Genomic DNA, 22742 nt, shown 5'->3' on the forward strand with positions numbered 1-22742 from the left:
AACACTCTGCCAAACCGTTACCACCGCCAGCCGGGCCCAGTGAAAAGTCAAAAAATGAAATCCAACTACTGTACAGTGACAAAAATTGCAAGAATAAAAACGTCAATCCTACCTGTTCCAGGCCAGGTCTTCACAGTCACCACACCACGGCTCCTGGGTCCGCAGCAACTTTGCACAGCACACAAGTCCCTTCGGCCAGAATCAACTCTGCACAGCACACAAGTCCCTTTGACCAGAACCAACGAAGCTCCCGCGCGCGGGTCAGCTCCCGCGCGCAAGTCCCCCGGCCAGAATCAAACTCTGCACAGCACACTGCAGCTCCTCAAAGCAGCAACCGCGCGATCGGATCGCCATGCCCCATGACTCCGAGTCGAGCTGACCCAATCTCACCCGAGCTGACCCAACTAGATTGTGATTTTAAGTTTGCACACCTGTACCTATAATAAAAAATACTACCTGCACCTGTACTGTACATGCACTTTTAAATTCAGCATTAAAAAAAAAATTCGTGGCATTAAACATTATAGGGCTACCCCAGCAGACCCACCTACATTCCATGCTGAGACCCCACCTGACCCACCTACATCCCATGATCAGATCCCACCTAACCTGACTCCCATCATCATAGGCCGTCCCTCGGAATCGAGGAAGACTTGCTTCCACTCTAAAAGTGAGTTCTTAGGTGTCTGAACAGTCCAATACAGGAATTACAGTCTCTGTCACAGGTGGGACAGAGAGTCATTGAAGGAAAGGGTGGGTGGGAGGACTGGTTTGCCGCACGCTGCCTGCGCTTGCTTTCTGCATGCTCTCGCCGATGAGACCCGAGGTGCTCAGCGCCCTCTCAGATGCTCTTCCTCCACTTAGGGCGGTCTTTGGCCAGGGACTCCCAGGTGTCGCTGGGGATGTTGCATTTTTATCAAGGAGGCTTTGAGGGTGTCCTTGAAATGTTTCCTCTGCCCACCTGGGACTCGCTTGCCGTGCAGGAGTTCTGAGTAGTGCGCTTGCTTTGGGAGTCTTGTGTCAGGCACGCAAACAATGTGGCCCACCCAACGGAGCTGGTTGAGTGTGGTCAGTGCTTCGATGCTGGGGATGTTGGCCTGGTCGAGGACGCTAACATAGGTGCATCTGTCCTCCCAGGGGATTTGCAGGATCTTGGGGAGACATCGTTGGTGGTATTTCTCCAGCGATTTGAGGTGTCTACTGTATATGGTCCACGTCTCTGAGCCATACAGGAAGGCGGGTATCACTACAGCCCAGTAGACCATCGCTGTGCTGTTTTTCCCGATTTAAAGATCTGCAGAGGTAAAGATTGTGAATTTATGTTGTGTCATTGCAAACATGTCAAAAAGGCCAACAGATACCCCCATGGGTTCAGATAAAGGAAAGAGGAAGCACAGTTCACTTTCAATTGCCAAGAAAGTGGAGTTACTCCAGAGATTAGATGGAGGTGCTTCAGTGAGAAGATTGAGTGAGGAGTATGGCATTAGACTCTCCCATCTATGATATCAGAAAAGAGAAAGAACAGCTCATGATGGTTTATGCGGAAAGTCGGCCAAACCTTGTGGTGGGAAAATTATTGGAAAAAATCCTGAAAGACAGAATAAATCTACATTTGGAAAGGCAAGGATTAATTAGGGACAGTCAGCACGGATTTGTTAAGGGAAGATCGTGTTTGACTAACCTGATTGAATTTTTGAGGAGGTAACCAAGAGGGTCGATGAGGGTAGTGCGTACGATGTAGTATATAACTTTAGCAAGACTTTTGATAAGGTCCCACATGGTAGACTGGTCATGAAGGTTAAAGCCCATGGGATTCAGAACAAAGTGGCAAGTTGGATCCAAAATTGGCTTGGAGGTAGGAAGCAAAGGGTAATGATTGATGGATGTTTTTGTGACTGGAAGGATGTTTCCAGTGGGGTTCCGCAGGGCTCAGTACTGGGTCCCTTGCTTATTGTGGTATATATCAATGATTTAGATTTGAATATAGGGAGTATGATTAGAAGTTTGCAGGCGACACTAAAATTGGCTGTGTGGTTGATAATGAAAGGAAAGTCATGGGCTGCAGGAGGATATCGATCGACTGGTCAGGTGGGCAGAGCAGTGGCAAATGGAATTTAATTCAGAGAAGTGTGAGGTAATGCACTTTGGGAGGTCTAATAAGGAAAGAGTACACTCATTAAGCGGTAGCCACTTAATAGTGTATGTCATGTATTTTACATTATTATATATAACTGTATCCTAACATGCTATACATGACTGTAATAAGATATGACCTGTAACCACTAGCATACCTTACCACCAGGGGTGCACTTGCAAGAGACAAGTATAAAAGGACAGGTCTCAGAGCTGTGAAATAAAGGTGCAGGTCCAGAGTGACCTTGACTTCACTACATGCCTCGTGTGAATCTGTACTGAGGGGACAGGACTTTACAGTGGCGACGAGTTACGGGATTACAGAATCCACAGATTGGCGAACAACGGATCAGATGAAAAGTGCAATGCGGGAGACAATTGGGAGGACTTTATAGAAAGGCTGCAGCAAAGTTTTGTAACCAAAGACTGGTTAGGCGATGATAAGGCAGACATGAGAAGAACCCATTTCTTGACCAATTGTGGCTCAAAAACATACGCTTTAATGAAGGATCTGTTGGCACCCGAGAAACCAGCAAGCAAGTCATTTGAAGAATTGAGCACACTGGTGAGAGACCACCTGAAGCCAGTGAGCAGCCTACACATGGCCAGACACAGGTTCTACAACTACAGACGCTGTGTGAGCCAGAGCATCCCCGACTTCATGGCAGAACTTCGGAGGTTGGCTAGTTTATATGAGTTCTCCGATGAACTGCGGAGAGAAATGCTGAGAGACTTTTTCATTGAAGGAATAGGCCACACAGGCATATTCCGAAAGCTCATAGAGACCAAGAACCTGACCTTAGAGGCAGCAGCACTGGTTGCACAGACATTCTTGGTAGGAGAAGAAGAAACGAGGTTGATTTACAATGCAGGTACAACAACTAACGAAATATCGGAACAGGAAGTTCATAGCACTAAACAAACTGCTACCCCCACACACAGATAAAACCGGGAGAACAGGCTCTCGTCAGCAGGCAGAAGCCATCAAGGGCCACAGGAACGGCCGTTCACACCTCATCAACCCACAATGCGAGCAATCAACTACAAACTGAGAGAAGCTCAAGGGAGATCATCCAGACGCAGCTCATGCTTTGGGAATACTTTGAACAATGGAACAGGTCTGTGCTGGAGGTGTGGGGGTGGACACTCATTAAGGGAATGTCGATTTCAGCAGGCTGTTTGCAGAAATTGTGAATATACAGGGCATTTGGCCCGCATGTGCAAAAAAACGGCAGCTCAGCTGGGATACGAATTGGATGGGTCGGAAAGCGGACCAGAAGATGGTGGGGACAGTACCCGGGACACCGATGTACAGCGAGTCAACACAATCAATGGCCGCTGCTCCTACAACAGGACGCCTCCTATAATGATGAGGGTCCTACTCAACGGGATATCTGTCAACATGGAGCTGGATACGGGAGCGAGTCAATCTCTCATGGGCACTCAACAATTTGAACAACTGTGGCCGCATAAGAGAGACAGACCAAAACTCACAAGGGTCGACACCAAACTAAGGACCTATACCAAAGAAATCGTACCAGTCCTTGGCGGCGCCATGCTCTCTGTCACACACAAAGGGACAGTGAACCGACTTCCCCTGTGGATTGTCCCCAGAGACCCCCCAGCACTGCTGGGGAGAAGCTGGCTGGCAAAACTAAACTGGAAATGGGATGATGTCCATGCCATGTCATTAGAGGAACGGACCTCCTGCTCAACAGTTATAAAGTGATTTGAACATCTCTTTCAGCCAGGTGTGGGTACTTTCAAAGGGGCCAAAGTCAAAATCTACATCACACAGGATGGTAGGCCGGAGCTGTACCCTATGTGATGAGGGAAAAGATTGAACACGAACTAGACAGGCTTCTGCGGGAAGGCATTATATCACCTGTGGAATTTAGCGACTGGGCAAGTCCCATCGTCCCAGTCGTGAAGCCTGATGGATCCGTACGAATCTGTGGGGACTACAAATCTACCATAAACAGAGTCTCCCTACAGGACCAGTACCCGCTGCCCAGAGCGGAGGACTTATTTGCCACATTGGCTGGAGGTAAACCTTTCTCAAAATTAGACCTCACATCTGTGTATATGACGCAAGAATTGACCGACGAATCCAAGCTACTCACCACCATCAACATACATCGAGGCCTTTTCATGTACAATCGATGCCCATTCGGTATCAGGTTGGCAGCTGCCATATTCCAGTGCAACATGGAGAGTCTGCTCAAGTCCATCACGGGGACGGTTGTACTTCAAGACGACATACTTATCATGGGCAGGGACACCGACTCCCATCTCCGTAATTTGGAGGAAGTACTAAAGCGGTTGGATTGGGTAGGCCTACGAGTCAAGAAATCCAAGTGCCTGTTTCTCGCACCTGAGGTTGAATTTTTGGGCAGAAGGATTGCCGCTGATGGAATCCGCCCAACAGTGTCCAAAACAGAAGCAATTCGCCTGGCACCCAGGCCCCGGAATGTCTCAGAACTGTGCGCCTTTCTCGGGCTACTCAATTATTTTGGGAACTTTATGCAGAACTTAAGCACGCTGCTAGAGCCTCTCCACGTGCTACTCAGGAAGGGGTGCGATTGGTTTTGGGGGGACGCCCAATAAGGCACGCAACCTTCTGTGTTCCAACAGTGTTTTGACTTTCTTTGACCCAGGTAAAAAGCTAGTTCTCACATGCGATGCGTCAACGTATGGGGTCGGGTGCGTTTTGCAACATGTCAATAGTGCGGGCAAATTACAACCCATAGCTTATGCCTCCAGGTCACTTTCGCAGATGGAGCGCGGGTACGGAATGGTAGAGAAGGAGGCGCTCGCGTGCGTGTACGGTGTCAAAAAGATGCACCAATAACTTTTCGGGGCCAAGTTCGCGTTAGAAACCGACCACAAGCCCCTCACGTCCCTCCTATCCGAGAGCAAGGTAATAAACGCCAACGCCTCGGCGCGAATTCAACAGTGGGCACTCATGCTGGCGTCCTACGACTATACCATAAGGCACAGAGCAGGCACAGACAACTGTGCCGACGCGCTCAGCAGGCTAACCCTGACGATCACGGAAAGGTCTGATGAACAGGACTGTGAGATAGTCATGGCAATCAATGCCTTTGAGTCCACAGGTTCGCCCATGCGGCTCGCCAAATCAGAGCCTGGATGGCCAGCGACCCCATGTTATCCTTAGTAAAAAGATGTGTCCTAAAGCGATGCCTGCCCCGAGGAATTAATACCCTTTCACAGGCACATGCATGAGCTATCACTACAAACAGACTGCCTGATGTGGGGCAGCCGAGTAGTCATGCCTCTGCAAGGCAGAGAGGCATTTGTCCGGGAGCTCCACCGTGAGCACCCAGGGATTGTTCTCATGAAGGCCATAGCCAGATCCCACGTCTGGTGGCCTGGTATTGACGCGGACTTGGAGCTCTGCGTCCGAAGGTGCACCATTTGTGCCCAACTCAGCAATGCCCCCAGGGAGGCTCCACTGAGCCCCTGGCCCTGGCCTACCAAACCGTAGTCGCGGGTGCACGTAGACTATGCGGGCCCATTCATGGGCAAAATGTTCCTCGTAGTTGTAGATGCATTTTCAAAGTGGATCGAATGCACCATTTTAAACTCAAGCACAACCTCCACCACTGTGGAGAGCCTCGCAACCATGTTTGCAACGCACGGAATTCCTGACATATTGGTCAGTGACAATGGTCCGTGCTTCACCAGCGCAGAATTCCAAGACTTTATAATTGACCACGGCATAAATCACGTCAAGACGGCACCGTTCAAGCCGGCCTCCAACGGCCAGGCGGAGAGAGCAGTGCAAATCATTAAACAAGGCATGCTTAAAATCCAAGGTCCCACGCTGCAGGATCACCTGTCGCGACTGCTGCTGGCATACAGATCTCGTCTGCACTCACTGACTGGGATCCCCCCGCGCAACTGTTGATGAAAAGGACTTTAAAAACAAGGCTCTCATTAATCCTCCCAGACATGCACGAAATCGTTGAGGCAACGCGCCGTAAGCTGACTGAGTACCATGACAGAAATTCGAGGGGGAGATGGAATGAGATAGGGGACAAAGTGTTTGTACTAAACTATGGCAGGGGTCCCAAATGGCTTGCAGGGACAGTAACGGGCAAGGAAGGAAACAGGCTACTGGTAGTACAAATGGACAATGGCAAAACCTGCCGGAGGCATGTAGACCAAGTCAAAAGCAGATTTACCAACAACACTGCGGAACCAGAGGCAGACTACAATGTAGAACTCGCACCACACCTGGTGGACAGACAGAGGGAACAACCTGAGGAAAGGGCAATCCCAACAGACAGCCCAGGCGAGTCAACAACAATCACACCAATCGAAACAGACAGCCCAGGCGAAATACCAGCAACCACACTCAAAGAAAAACAGACACCAAGGCAAACAACTGAACCACAACTCAGACGCACAACGCGAGAGCGTAGACCACCTGAGAGACTGAACCTATAAAGACAATAAGACCTTGGGGGAGGGTGATGTCATATATCTTACATTATTATATATAACTGTATCCTAACATGCTATACATGACTGTAATAAGTTATGACCTGTAACCACCAGCATACCTTACCACCAGGGGTGCACTTGCAAGAGACAAGTATATAAGGACAGGTCTCAGACAAGTGCAGCATTCCAGAGCTGTGAAATAAAGGTGCAGGTCCAGAGTAACCTTGACTTCACTTCATGTCTCGTGTGAATCTGCACTGAGGGGACAGGACTTTACAGTGTAGATGAACAAAGGGACCTTGGAGTACTTGTCCACAGACCCCTGAAAGTAGCAGGCCAGGTGGATAAGGTGGTTAAGAAGACATACGGAATGCTTGCCTTTATTGGCCGAGGCATAGAATATAAGAGCAGGGACGTTATGTTTAAATTGTATAATACTCTGGTTAGGCCACAGCTGGAGTACTGCGTGCAGTTCTGGTCGCCGTATTATAGGAAGGAAGTGATTGCACTAGAGAGGGCACAGAGGAGATTTATAAGGATACTGCCTGGAATGGTGAATCTTAGTTATGAGGACAGATTGGATAGGCTGGGTTTGTTCTCATTGGAACAGAGGAGGTTGAGAGGAGACCTCATCGAGGTGTACAAAATATTGAGGGGCCTGGACATAGTGGATACAAAGGGCCTATTTCCATTGGTGGAAGGGTCTATTACGAGGGGGCATAGTTTTAAGGTGGTTGGTGGAAGGTTTAGAGGGGATTTGAGGGGGGAACTTCTTTATGCAGAGGGTTGTGGGAATCTGGAATCCACTGCCTGGAAGAGTGGTGGATGCAGAAACACCACTTTTAAGAGATGGTTGGATGGGCACTTAAAGTGCCGTAACCTGCAGGGTTATGGACTCAGAGCTGGTAATTGGGATTGGACTGGATGACTGGACAGCGCAGATATAATAGTAAGTACTGCAGGGAATCGAATACGGCCACGGTGATCTCCTGGACTAGTTTCGATTGCCTGGATGGGTTGGAGAGGAATTTTCCGAGATTTTTTTTCGCAAAATTGGTCTGGGTTTTTATTTGTTTTTTGCCTTGCGGCTCTTTGTCAGCCGGCGTGGACACGATGGGCCGAAATAGCCTCTTTCTGCGCTGTAAATTTCTATGTTTCTATAAGAAAATGAACAAGAGACAAAGTATGCATAAACCGAAATGTGATGATTTGGATCGAGCAGTGATGGAATGGTGGCAACAGAGGCGAAGTGAAAAGGTTCCTTTGTCTGGCCCAATGATGGTGCAACAAGCTAAAATATTCCATGCACAACTGGAAATTGAAACTCCATGCAACTACTCTTCTTCTGGTTAGTTAGCCAAATTTAAAAGGCGTCATGGCATCAGGCAACTGAAAGTATGTGGTGAGAAAGCCTCAGCAGATCTTGAGTTAGCTGAAAATTATATTGATCAGTTCATCAAACTAATTGCTGATGAAAACCTTTCACTTGTGCAAATGTACAATGCTGATGAGGCAGCATTGTTTTGGCGCTACGTACAGCGAAAGACATTAGCAGCAGAAGAAGAAACGCAGCCAGAATGTGTAAAAGGTTGACTGTGCTTGCTGCTACAAAAGCAGCTGGGACACACAAGTGTAAGCTTATGGTCTGTTGCGTATACAATAACTCAATAGGCTTAGTGCTGTGAACTCAATCAGGTGCGACCTGACTACTTTATTAGCTCTCAAAGTGAGGATTAAACACCTCCTATGGTCGCTCCCCCTGGTGGCAGGTAAACCCAGGCATACAAACATTCCCCCAAGATCTTGGTATCAGTCCTATTTTCAAATTGAAATGGTCCGGGGCTTTCCGCTCCCTAGTTGATCGTTTCAGTTCAATTCCAGATCTGAGTGAGCTCTCAGAGTCAGTCATGACTTGAGGCTGGGTAGCCGTTCTAATGGGAGTGGCAGTGTCCATGTCGGGGGTTGAAGGTCCAGATTCATTGGCAACAGCAGGGTCTTCTGATGGCTGAATATGAATCGGTTGGTCATTGATGGTGTCTTCTTCAAGCTGTTCTGGTTCAACTGTGTGCTGCAATTTCATCTGATCAATGTGCCTCCTGTATGTTTGCCCATCAGTGAGCCTGACAATAAGTACCCTGTTACCCTCCTTTGCTGTAACAGTGCCAGTGACCCACTTGGGGCCTTGACCATAATTTAGCACGTATACAGGATCATTAATAGAGATGTCACGTGACACGGCAGTGCAATCATGATACCACTGCTGATGTTGACGTCTGTTTTCGACGTGATCGTTAAGATAAGGGTGGACAAGCGAGAGCCTGGTCTTGAGACCTCTCCATCAACAGTTCAACAGGGGAGACCCTGGTAAGTGTCTCGTCCTGTAACTAAGCAGTATGCGTGACAAGCGAGTCTGCAAAGAACTGTGAGTTACGTGGTTCAGGCTCTGATTGATGATTTGGACGGCCCGCTCCACTTGACCATTGGACGTGGGTTTGAATGGTGCTGACCTTATGTGCTTGATACCATTGAGTCTCATAAACTCTTGAAACTGCAAACTCGTGAAGTACAATCCGTTGTCACTCACAACGATGTCGGGCAGACCACGAGTGGCGAACATGGCATGAAGGCTCTCAATGGTGGCTGTGGATGTGCTGGATGACATGATCTCACATTCTATCCATTTGAAATATGCATCCACCACCACAAAAACATTTTGCCCAGGAAAGGACCCGCATAGTCGATGTGGATCCTCGACCATAGTTTGGATGGCCACGACCACAGACTTAGCGGAGATTCCACTGGTGCATTGCTTAACTGCATGCAAGTGTTGCACTGATGCACACATGACTCCAAATCAGATTCAATGCCAGGCCACCAAACGTGAGACCTGGCAATGGTCTTCATCATCACAATACCGGGATGGGTACTGTGTAAATCCTGTACAAATCTCTCCCTGCCTTTCTTGGGCATAACAACATAATTACCCCATAGCAAACAATCAGATTGAATGGATAGTTCGTCTTTGCGACGATTGTAAGGTTTGACCTCATCACACACTTTCCTGTGAATGGCTGGCCAATCACCACTAAGGACACAACGTTTTACAACCGATAAGATCGGATCCTGGCTGGTCCAGGTCCTAACTTGTTGAGCCGTGACAGGCGGCCCTTCACTCTCAACGGCATCCATGACCAACAGTAGGTCTGTGGGCTGTGGCGTTTCCACCTCCAGCATGGGCAACGGTAAATGGCTCAATGCATCGACACAGTTCTCGGTGCCAGGTCTATGGTGAATGACATAATCATAGGCAGATGTCAGCGCACACCTCTGGATGCAGGACGACGCGTTGGTATTGATACCTCTATGCTCTGAAAACAAAGAAATGAGCGGCTTGTGATCAGTTTCAAGCTCGAAACGAAGCCCAAACAGATACTGGTGCATCTTTTTAATCTCATACGCAAACTAAAGCTTCTTTCTCTACCATGCCATAGGCTCTTTCTACTTTAGACATGCTTCTCGATGCGTACGCAACGGGTTGTAGTTTGCCCGACTCATTGGATCGTTGGAGCACACAACCAACCCCATGTGATGAAACATCACACGCCAATAGTAAATGCTTGCACGGGTCATAATGTAACGCCAATTTGTTTGAACAAAGCAGATTTCTAGCTTTCTCGAAGGCCCTGTCTTGAGATACACCCCAAACCCAGTTGTTGCTTTTTCTGAGCAGCATGTGCAGTGGTTCTAATAATGTGCTCAATTTAGGTAAGAAATCACCGAAGTAGTTGAGAAGACCAAGGAACGAATGCAGCTCCGTCACATTCTGGGGTCTGGGTGTATTTTTGATGGCCTCTGTTTTCGAGTCCGTAGGCCTGATGTCGTCTGCAGCAATCTTCCTTCCCAGGAATTCGACTTCCAGTGCGATAAAGATGCACTTTGAACATTTCAGCCTGAGCCCCACTTTGTCCAGACAATGTAGAACCTCTTCCAGGTTGTGCAGGTGTTCGGCAGTGTCACAAGATAGAGGCTAAGGGTCCTGAACTTAAGGAAAGGTAACTTCGACGGTATGAGGCATGAATTGGCTAGAATAGACTGGCAAAGGATACTTAAAGGGTTGACGTTGGATAAGCAATGACAAACATTTAAGGATCACATGGATGAACTTCAGCAATTGTACATCCCTGTCTGGAGTAAAAATAAAACGGGGAAGGTGGCTCAACCTTGGCTAACAAGAGAAATTAAGGATAGTGTTAGATCCAAGGAAGAGGCATATAAATTGGCCAGAAAAAGCAGCAAACCTGAGGACTGGGAGAATTTTATAATACAGCAGAGGAGGACAAAGGGTTTAATTAGGAGGGGGAAAATCGAGTACGAGAGGAAGCTTGCAGGGAACATAAAAACTGACTGCAAAAGCTTCTATACATTTGTGAAGAGAAAAAGATTAATGAAGACAAATGTAGGTCCCTTGCAGTCGGATTCAGGTGAATTTATAATGGGGAACAAAGAAATGGCAGACCAATTGAACAAATACTTCAGTTCTGTCTTCACGAGGGAAGACATGAATAACCTTCCGAATATACTAGGGGACAGTGGGTCTAGTGAGAAGGAGGAACTGAAGGATATCCTTATTAGGCGGGAAATTGTGTTGGGGAAATTTATGGGATTGAAAGCTGATAAATCCCCGGGACCTGATAGTCTGCATCCCAGAGTACTTAAGGAAGTGGCCATAGAAATAGTGGATGCATTGGTGATCATTTTCCAACAGTCTATCGACTCTGGATCAGTTCCTATGGACTGGAGGATAGCTAATGTAATGCCACTTTTTTAAAAAGGAGGGAGAGAGAAAACGGGTAAATATAGACCGGTTAGCCTGACATCAGTAGTGGGGAAAATGTTAGAATCAATCATTAAGGATGAAGTAGCAGCGCATTTGGAAAGCAGTGACAGGATCGGGCCAAGTCAGCATGGATTTATGAAAGGGAAATCATACTTGACGAACCTTCTGGAATTTTTTGAGGATGTAACTAGTAGAGTGGACAAGGGCGAACCAGTGGATGTGGTGTATTTGGACTTTCAAAAGGCTTTTGACAAGGTCCCGCACAAGAGATTGGTGTGCAAAGTCAAAGCGCATGGTATTGGGGGTAATGTACTGACGTGGATAGAGAACTGGTTGGCAGACAGGAAGCAGAGAGTCGGGATAAACAGGTCCTTTTCAGAATGGCAGGCAGTGACTAGTGGAGTGCCGCAGGGCTCAGTGCTGGGACCCCTGTTCTGTTTACAATATACATTAACGATTTGGATGAAGGAATTGAGTGTAACATCTCCAAGTTTGCAGATGACACTAAACTAGGTGGCGATCTGAGCTGTGAGGGGGATGCTAAGAGGCTGCAGGGTGACTTGGACAGGTCCTAGCTCCATAAATTCAGCTCGTAGGACCTCATCCCGTTTTTTACCTATATCATTGCTACGTATGTGCACCACGACAACTGGCTGTTGACCCTCCCTTTTCAGAATATCCTGCACCTGCTCCGAGACATCCTTGACCCTTGCACCAGGGAGGCAACATACCATCCTGGAGTCTCGGTTGCGGCCGCAGAAACGCCTATCTATTCCCCTCACAATCGAATCCCTTATCACTATAGCTCTCCCACTCTTTTTCCTGCCCTCCTGTGCAGCAGGGCCACCCACGGTGCCATGAACTTGCCTGGTGCTGCCCTCCCCTTATGAGTGATCCCCCTCAACAGTACCCAATCAGGTGAATTTATAATGGGGAACAAAGAAATGGCAGACCAATTGAACTAATACTTTGGTTCTGTCTTCACAAAGGAAGACACAAATAATCTTCCGTAAATACTAGGGGACCGAGGGTCTTGCAAAAAGGAGGAACTGAAGGAAATCCTTATTAGTCAGGAAATTTGTGTTAGGGAAATTGATGGGATTGAAGGCCGATAAATCCCCCAGACCTGATAGTCTGCATCCCAGAGTACTTAAGGAAGTGGCCCTAGAAATAGTGGATGCATTGGTGGTCATTTTCCAACATTCTTTTGACTCTGGATCAGTTCCTATGGATTGGAGGGTAGCTAATGCAACTCCACTTTATAAAAAAGGAGGGAGAGGGAAAACAGGGAATTATAGACTGGTTAGCCTAACATTGGTAGTGGGGAAAATGTTGGAATCAATGATTAAAGATGTAATAGCAGCGCATTTGTAAAAGAGTGAAAGGATAGTTCTGAATCAGCATGGATTTATGAAAGGGAAATCATGCTTGACAAATCTTCTAGAATTTTTTCAGGATGTAACTAGTAGAGTGGACAAGGGAGAACCAGTGGATGTGGTGTATTTGGATTTTCAAAAAGCTTTTGACAAGGTCCCACACATGGGGTTAGTGTGCAAACTTAAAGCACATGGTATTAAGGGTAATGTATTGACATGGATAGAGAACTGGTTGGCAGACAGGGATCAAAGAATAGGAATAAACGGGTCCTTTTCAGAATGGCAGGCAGTGACTAGTGGGGAACCGCAAGGTTCAGTGCTGGGACCCCAGCTATTTAAAATATACATTAATGATTTAGATGAAGGAATTGAATGTAATATCTCCAAGTTTGCAGATGACATTAAACTGGGTGGCAGTGTGAGCTGTGAGGAGGATGCTAAGAGACAGGTTAGGTGAGTGGGCAAATGCATGGCAGATGCAGTATAATGTAGATAAATATGAGATTATCCACTTTGGTGGCAAAAACAGGAAAGCAGAATATTATCTGAATGGTGACAGATTAGGAAAAGGGGAGGTGCAACGAGACCTGGGTGTCATGGTACATCAGTCATTGAAAGTTGGCATGCAGGTACAGCAGGCGGTGAAGAAGACAAATGGCATGTTGGCCTTCATAGCGAGAGGATTTGAGTATAGGAGCAGGGAGGTCTTGCTGCAGTTGTACAGGACCTTGGTGAGGCCACACCTTGAATATTGTGTACAGTTTGGTCTTCTAATCTGAGGAAGGACATTCTTGCTATTGAGGGAGTGCAGCGAAGGTTCACCAGACTGATTCCCGGGATGGCAGGACTGACATGTGAAGAAAGACTGGATCAACTAGGCTTATATTCACTGGAATTTAGAAGAATGAGAGGGGTTCTCATAAAAACATATAAAATTCTGACGTGATTGCACAGGTTAGATGCAGGAAGAATGTTCCCGATATTGGGGAAGTCCAGAATCAGGGGTCATAGTCTCAGGATAAGTGGTAAGCCATTTAGGACCAAGACGAGGAGAAACTTCTTCACTCAGAGAATTGTGAACCTGTTGAAGCCAGTTCGTTAGATATATTCAAAAGGGAGTTAGATGTGGCCCTTACGGCTAAAGGGATCAAGGGGTATGGAGAGAAAGCAGGAATGGAGTACTGAAGTTGCATGATCAGCCATGATCAGATTGAATGGTGGTGCAGGCTCGAAGGGCCGAATGCCTACACCTGCTCTATTTTCTATGTTTCTATGTTTCTCCCTCATCATTTACGGGACCGCCCGGGCTTTGTGATGGACAGATCTTGCATCCGAGTCCATGTGGATCTGCACCTTGGCTCCCGTGAAGTTGCCGATGCCCGGTTCAAACAGCGAGGGAGATTTGCTCATCACTTGAGCACACGAAGCATCATCCGCCGATGACAGAGCTTTAATATCTTTCCAGTTCCACTTTATTGTTTTGAGCCAACTCTTGCCGAACAGCATTGGACCATTGCCTGGAACGATCCACAGCGATAGATCATGGATCGCCCCATTGTACGACACCTTGACTGCTGCACTGCCAATCACTGGTATGAGCTCTTTGGTGCAGGTACGCAATTTTGCATTTACTGGACTCAGCTTGGGTTTCACTGCCTTGGTGTCCCACAGCTTTTTAAAAGTCCTCTGGCTCATAATTGACTGACTCGTTCCCATGTCTAACTCCATGGATACCGGCACGCCGTTCAATTTTACTTCAATCATTATCAGTTAGCTCTTTGTCAGGAACAAATGTACACTATATACTTCCCCCTCGGGTATCTCAGGTTGCATTGCTGGATCCGCTCCGGATCGGTCATCATCATCCACGTGGTGTGTCGCAGCACGCTTGCTGAGCTGTGGACACATCCGCTGAAGGTGCCCCATTTTCGCACAACCTCTACAAATATACTGCCTGAAACGGCACTGATGAGGCTGATGATTGCCCCCACAATGCCAACAGGGTGAAATCGGATTCGTGCCCAATGGCGGACTTCGAGCAGCTACAGCTTTCGCAAACACAGTCGGGTAGGCCCTGCCAGGTGCAGCTCTGCCAACCGACGACACAATCTGGTGCACAGTACTTGCTATGGAGTTCCGACTCTGCGAGGATATCTGTTGTGTACTATCGACCGTGGTCAGGCAAGCCTGGGCGATCATGATGGACCTGCTCAGATCCAGCGTCTCCGCAGCCAGCAGCTTCCGCAAGGTCACCTCGTGGTTTATGCCTATTACAAAGACGTCGTGCAGCATGTCTTCCAATGCCATTCCAAACTTACATGGCCCAGCGAGACGTCTCAGGTCGGCAACAAATTCCGCCACGTCCTGGCCCTCAGAACGAACATGCTTGTAAACATGATATCTCGAGATAATAATGCCTTCTTTAGGTTTGAGATGGTCCCGAATCAGAGCACACAATTCCTCATCGGTCTTTTCCGTAGGACGTGTAGGTGAGAGCAGATTCTTTATGAGGCCATAGATTTTTGGATCACAAACCGTGAGGAAAACCGCCCTACGCCTAACTGCGTCAGTGTCTTCATCCATCTTGTTAGCTATGAAGTACTGGTCGAGGTGATCTGTAAAATCCTCCCAGTCTTCACCCTCCATGAATCGCTCCAGGATTCCAACGGTGCTCATTTTTTTTTTGTGCCTGAAAGTTCGTATTGTGCCTCGTCACCAAATGTTGCGTATGCCATAACTCAATAGGCTTAGTACCGTGAACTCAATCAGGTGCGAACTGACTTTACTTTATTTGCTCTCAAAGTGAGGATTAAACATGGAGGCTTTCTTTATATACAAGGGCTGCACGTGTGTGTCTATGGCCCAATGACCTCCGATGGTCGCTCCCCCTGGTGGCAGGTAAACCCAGGCATACATACATTACATGGTAATTGGGAGAAGCCAGCGTCCAAGATTTTGAGAGTATTGCCAGTACATTATTATGCCAATAAAAAAGCATGGTAACCAGGGTAATCTTTCTGAACTGGTTTGAGAAGAGTTTTGTCTCTCAGGCACGTGCTCATTGCACGGAAGCTGGCCTTGAGGAAAACTGCAAAATATACTTGCTGTTTGACAATTGCTCAGCACATCCTGATGCTGAGCTTAATCTACTTATCTCCAAATGTTACATCACTGATACAGCCAATGGACCAAGGAATATTGAGATCGATGAAGTGTCTATAAAAACGAGTTTATGAAGTGTTTGCTTAATGCTGTGAATGCAGGCATGGGATTAAAAGCATTCTCAAAAAGTATCTCTATCAAGGACGCCATATGGGCAGCTGTGGATGCATGGAACTTGGTAACTGTAGACACCTTGGTCAACGCTTGGCATAACATCTGGCCATCAACTATGTTTGCTGACGATGATGCTGATGATGCTCCTCAGGACTTTCAAGGCTTTTGTGTGTCCAGGGAGAAAGCAATGATTGCTCAACTTTTAGATTATGCAAGAGGGCTGACTTGCGAAGCTGCACAAGAATTGAATGAGGACGATGTCGCAGAAGTCATGGACATAGACAACGATGCTCCCATTGTGCATGCAGTGACAGTTGAAGAAATCATGCAGAGGGTTTTGCATCCAGAAGAAAAGGATGAAAGCAGTGAGGATGATGCCTGTAATCGTCAAAAAAGTGCCGATTGACAAAGCAATCAATCTTTGTCAAGAATGAATTCATGCCTTAGAGCAACGAAGCTTCATAAGTGAAAAAGAAATACTGCAGGTCTACAGAATTCGGGAAAGATTAGTGAAAGAAAAGCCCAAATTATTTAAACAAACAACAACATTAAATATCTTTCAAAAGATGTCACATCAGAAGGCCCAATATCTACAGCGTGCAACTACACACCAGTAATTTCCACATTTGATAATCCTATTGCTGGCCCATCATCAGTCCCAGACATCATAGCTGAGCCCTCTACCTCAAGCACAACCTCCAGCCAATTGTAACTGTACCTGTTTATTTTTACTCTGTTTAAAAAATAACAGCCTTCATTTACAGTTTTAGATTTCATAACTTAACTGTTTTACAAATAAAAACCTTTATTATATTTCATGCATTGAGTACTGTACATTCCTTTTCAAATTTGAAGATGGCAGCAAAAGTTACAGGTCGGGAAGCTCACATTAAGCACAGTTACTACGTTGCAAAAACAAGAGAGGGAGGCTTACCATGCGTTGCGAAGAAGCAAGGACTACAAGACCTGCGAAGAGAAGAATTATAAGATGACATCCAAAAACCAGAAATATTGCAACCTGGGCCCAGGCATTTCCGGACTCTGGATGCGCTTCTGGCGTTTTGAAATCCAGAAATACCCGAACCTGGGCTCGGGCGTTTCTGGACTTCGGATATCAGAAACACATTCCAAAGTCCAGAAAAACATGAAAACCGACATGGCCTCGGCCCCGAGGTTGCTGGATTCGGGAGGTTGTACCTGTATTCATTTTTTAAAGTTTAGTACCCCCTTAAACTGCTATATAGTTAAATATTAAAGCATGAATAAATAATTGAACACTAGTTTTTATTCTTCAGGCTCCACTGTTTTTCCTCTGTGGTAGTTATAACGCCACTTTTCAGATTCTTTACTCTGTTTGTTTCAATGCCGTCAGTGGTCAATTCACCGGGCCTTTTTAACATTTTGTTTTTAAATAGATAATGATGGAAGTTTAGAGGAAACATTACAACAGTTAGGCCAACTAAATGCTAGTGTTGGATCTTGGGAAATTGTTGTGCATGCTTAGACTGCAAAATTTGACTTGCATAACAAGAATTGCAGCTTGAGGCAAAAATATCAAGTCCATGGTTTTTGGGGGAAAACGCTGAGGCCTTCAAGTAAAAACTTTAATGAGACTGGGAAATAAAATCTAGTGGGTGAATGTAATTATGTTATGATAAAATATGTGTAAATTTGTTTAAAGCCTTTGAAACTGAAAAAGAGGATTTTTTTTCAGAAAGTGATTTAAGTAATTTGATGATTCATCTTTGTTTTTTTTTATTGATAGCTGTTCCAGATTTTAGGATTTTATTTCTCAGAAGTCCTTAGTTCCCCCTTGGCAGTTTTTGAGCCAATGTCTTCACTTTTGATTTGTTTGTTCCTGATCTCTTGAGTTGTGATTTACTGCTGATCAACAAAATGCTTTGGCAAAAGTGTGCCAATCAAGAAGTAGGCACGAGTCGCAAGACTTCTAGGGCTAGACTTTCCACTTTCAGGCTAAGGCCGGAAAAAATGGGCCTTGTTCCAGCGATGCGGGACCTATCGCCCGTGCTGATCGCCGGCTCAAGTCCCATTTTTTTTTTTGCGATTTTCCACTCGGCCTTACCCCAGCGATGTCAAATGGGCGATGTGATTTCTCGGCGATCTCACGATCGCCCAAAGAAAACGGAAGTGAATGAAAAAAAAGCTTCCCTAGCAACGCATTACTGCGCATGTGCAGGTTGATTTTTTTTCAGGTTGATGCTCCTTCCTGCGTTTTCGGAGGTCAGGGGTCATCACACATGCTCAGAAGCTCTGTGAGAGTCGGGGAGAGAGAGAGAGGAGAAAGCATTTTGTGTTCTGAATAATCTCATATTAATCGATAATGGAGGCATCATTTGAAAGGAGTAGGGCCAAGCCTTTCAGCGAGGAGGCCAATGAGGCCCTGGTGAATGTTGTCAGCACCAGGTGGGAGGATCTGATACGGGGTGGGCATAGGAAACCTCCACCCCGTGCCTATCGCAGGATTTGGGCAGAGATTGCCGACATGGTCACATCGGCGTCTAATGAAGCCCGGACACCGGACCAGTGCCGCAAACGTTGGAACAGTCTACTGGCAACTGCGAGAGTAAGTTGAAATTTATATTTATGTATTATTTAATTATCTAAATAGTAACTAGAATCTGCAATGTTATTAGGTTACATTTAAACATAACTAAATTATGAATAAATTTATGCAACCCAGCATAAAGTTAAATGTTGTAGTGTGAAATACGCAACGTAATGCTAATTTGTAATAGAACATTTAAATCTGTCAGTCTTAAATGTCTTCAATGTCTTAAATTGCCTGATCCATTTGCTTATGCCATGCAATGTTATCGTATCATTTACAGAAGAAGATCACGATCAATAATTGGGAGCAACGCAGGACGGGTGGGGGCTCTGCCATGATGCACAGTTTAAGTGCTTACAAGGAGCTCGCGGTGGCCTTGGTGGGGCCAGAAAGCCGTTCGGTCACATCCCGTGGTGTGGCCGAATCCACCCTTGAGACATGTGAGTAATGAGAAATGTGCATTGTGCAATGTGTGAATCATTAGTATACTGAAAATATCGTAGTTACACATGTAATGTTATGCAATTAAAATGTAATTTGATGTTATGCAATGTTATGCAATTACAATTGAATTTTATGCAATTATAATATAATCTGATATATAATGGTGATGTACTATAGATGTTCGAATGAGGTCATGTTAGGTCATGTTAAACCTTGTGATCACCTGTGCATATGGGGTAATGGAAAGCATTGCAATGTTTTGAGTTCGAGAAAAATTGTAATGCAATGATTTTGTAAGAGAAATTTGGCATTAGGGGTACCAGCGGGACAAGGGTTAAAGTGCAGGTTCCTGCACCGACTCATAAGGAGGTAAAAGGCCTCTCTTCGGCCTTGTATCAAGGCTCCAGAAGTTATCAATTCAATAATATTCCGACAGGATACGATGTGAGAACCTAAACAGACATTGATAAGACCTTGCGAAGAGGCTCGTGGCGGACTCACGGGCACAAGGAGAATCAACAAATTTTGACATAATGAAGTCATTCTAGTCACGGCCTAAAGTGGTCACGAGGGTCTTGGCCTGTCAATCCAAAGTAGCACTAATAAGGTAGTCCAATTAGAGAAGTAGCACTGATAAGGTGGTCCAATTAAAGATCTAGGGAGGTCTTACCAGGGAATGGAGAGGTTTTTGAAATGTATAAAAATTGTATGATTGTGCTGTTTGGGGAGCATCTCCACTCATAGGCGGCTGTGATAAGAGGTGTTCCCGGACGTTCGTAATAAAAGATCGTTATACCTTGCCATCCGTCTCTGTCTGCTAACTCCGGGGGCTGTTACGCGGGTTGGGGCGAGTGTCGACCCTCTATATCAGGGGGCCCGCTCATGGGAGGAGAAGCCTTCCCATTTTCCCCTTACAATTTGAACAGTTAATCGTTGTTTATCAAATTAAAGGTCAAGTGGTCGTCGAGTCAGTGCAGTCCCCTACCACTGAACTGTCTCCAACATCGCAGGAGGCTGAAGAAGAAGAGGAGCCACTGCAGATTCCTGCTGCTGTGCTTCAGCAGGAGGAGGAGAAGATGGAGACGGAAGAAGAAGAGATTTTTTTTGCGGCGGGGGAGAACAACCTGCGGCCATCTCGGTTGAGATGGAAGAAGCACCGGGACCAAGCGGTGTGCAGGTGGCGACGCCAAGGCGCATCATATTGCAAACGCCGACCCCACGGAGGTCTGGTCAGCGTGGCGAGCAATCGCCTGCCTTGGAGGGCCAGACAGAGAGCTTGATTTCCCTGTCCAGGGAGACGGTCGCGATTGGTCGTGACCTTATCCAGGGGTTTGAGGGATTCTCTGCGAACTGGAGCCAGCTCTCTGCGAACTGGAGCCAGTTTCCAGCATCCTGGAGTGAGTTCTGCCATAACTTCTCCAACTGGTCTTCTGAGCAGTCACAGACTGCAAGGGAGACCTTGGAGGCTATTTGGTAGCAGACAGCCACAACCAATGCCCTACGGCATGCGTTGCTGGCTGGACATGGCGCTGCACCCCAAGGTGTCGTGTCTGCTTGCAGCGAGACACCCAGCACACAAGCGAGTACGGAGGACACAATTCCTCCGGACTCGGAAGTAGAGCCTCAGGCTTCCGCTTCCTCTCCATCACCTCCACCACGGCGACGTCCCACTCTGCACGACGTCTTGGTGTCGGTCTGTGTAGACCAAAATGGGTGGGTGGGGTGCGAACACGGGGTGGGACAGGATCTGGAGGGAAACGTGGCCGCAGGTAGGGAGGGGGGGAGTCCTTCTCTATAGTTCACTTGTTTTAAAATGTTCACTTGCTGTTATCAATTTATTATACTCTTGTTATTTTTACTAAATTGGCCAATTGTATTCAATAGTTAAATGTTCACTTGTTCACTTGTTATCATTACTTACCTGTTCACTTTCCATTCTTTCTGAAATGGTCACTTGTTATCGTTACTGAAATGGTAACTTGTTAGCATGACTTAAATGGTCACTTGTTATCATCACTGAAATGGTCCCTTGTTATCATGACTGAAATGGTCACTTATTAGCATGACTGAAATGGTCACTTGTTGTCATGACTGAAATGGCCACTTATTAGCATGACTGAAATGGTCATTTGTTCCTTAAAATGTTCAATTTCTTCTTCTAACGTTTTGGGGATTTTGAGGGCAGGGTGGGTTGGTGCGGTGGGTGGGGGGGGGGGGGGGGTGGTTGGAGGAAGGGTGTTGTTCATTAATTCTTAAAAAATAATATTTTTGTTAATAAAAAAAAACTTTCTACAACTTTTGTACCTTCTCTATTATTTACATAAGTTTTACAATATACAGTTCTTCATGCAGATTTGTTTGTTTATTCTGTTTCACCACGGAATATCATTACATAACTTCAGTGTGTAAAAACTGTTTATTAAATAATTCCGATATATCATGAGATTTATTTAGCATAGATAATGTGATAATACATATTTCTTCCCTGTCCTAAATTTCTGAGTACAATTGGCTTCAATTTTACTCTCTAAATAACTCAGAACAATTCTCCACCCTTCCTCAGAGGATAAAAATGGCATCCGTAGTGCCCATTTCCCTCTCTAAGGCACTGAAAATGCAACTATTTTTGAGCACTCTTTTGGGCCTTGCATTTGCCCAGCGAAGTGCATGCTAAGTGCTAAAACTTGGGATGGGCCTTGTGTGGGCGATAATTTCAGCGATCAAAGTGGAAACTTGGGGGCCTATTTTTCCGACGATATTTTGGGCCTAGTTTCCACTTTTTGCTCAAAATTGGCGATAGAGGTCCGTTTTGGACGATAGATGGGCCATAGATGGGTGATGTGAAGTGGAAAGTCTAGCCCTTAATAAATTAGATATTTAAATCTGTGCAGTGACATGCTCAAAATTAAGGATAAAATGAAATTAACCCCTTACAAAGTAAGTGGTAAAATTGAGCCCAAAATCTTTAATATGATGCCACATCTTCCAATCTATTATAAACAAAGGCAGCCAATGCTTAAAATAAATTCAGATTTTGACAGACATCTGTAAGAGCCTCTCTTTTCTATAGGCCATTGACAACAGCAACAACAATTTATATAGCGCCTTTAACATTGTAAAATGTCCCACAGCACTTCACAGGACCAATGTCAAACAAAATTTGACACCAAGCCATATAAGCAGATATTAGAACAGGTCAAAGTGGTAAGTTTTAAGGAGTGCTTTAAAGGAGAGGAGGGGAGGTTTAGGGAGGGAATTCCAGAGCTTATTGCCCAGGCAACAAGCTCTGGAATTCCCACCCTAAACTAGGAACTTGTTCCCATGAGCCTGCTGCCCTTGTCGTTCTCGGTGGTAGAGGTCGTGGGTTTAGGAGGTGCTGCCGAAGAAGCCTTGGCGAGTTACTGCAGTACATCTTGTAGATGGTACGTACTGCAACCACGATGCGCCGGTGATGGAGTGAGTGAATGTTTAAGGTGGTGAATGGAGTGCTAATCAAGCGGGCTGCTTTGATCTGGATGGTGTCAAGCTTATTGAGTGTTTCTGGAGCTGCACTCATCCAGGCAAGTGGAGAATATTCCATCACACTCCTGACTTGTGCCTTTGTAGATGGTGGAAAGGCTTTGGGGAGAATGAGTAT

Source organism: Pristiophorus japonicus, chromosome 5, assembly GCF_044704955.1.
Source record: "Pristiophorus japonicus isolate sPriJap1 chromosome 5, sPriJap1.hap1, whole genome shotgun sequence".
Taxonomy (NCBI): Eukaryota; Metazoa; Chordata; class Chondrichthyes; family Pristiophoridae; genus Pristiophorus; species Pristiophorus japonicus.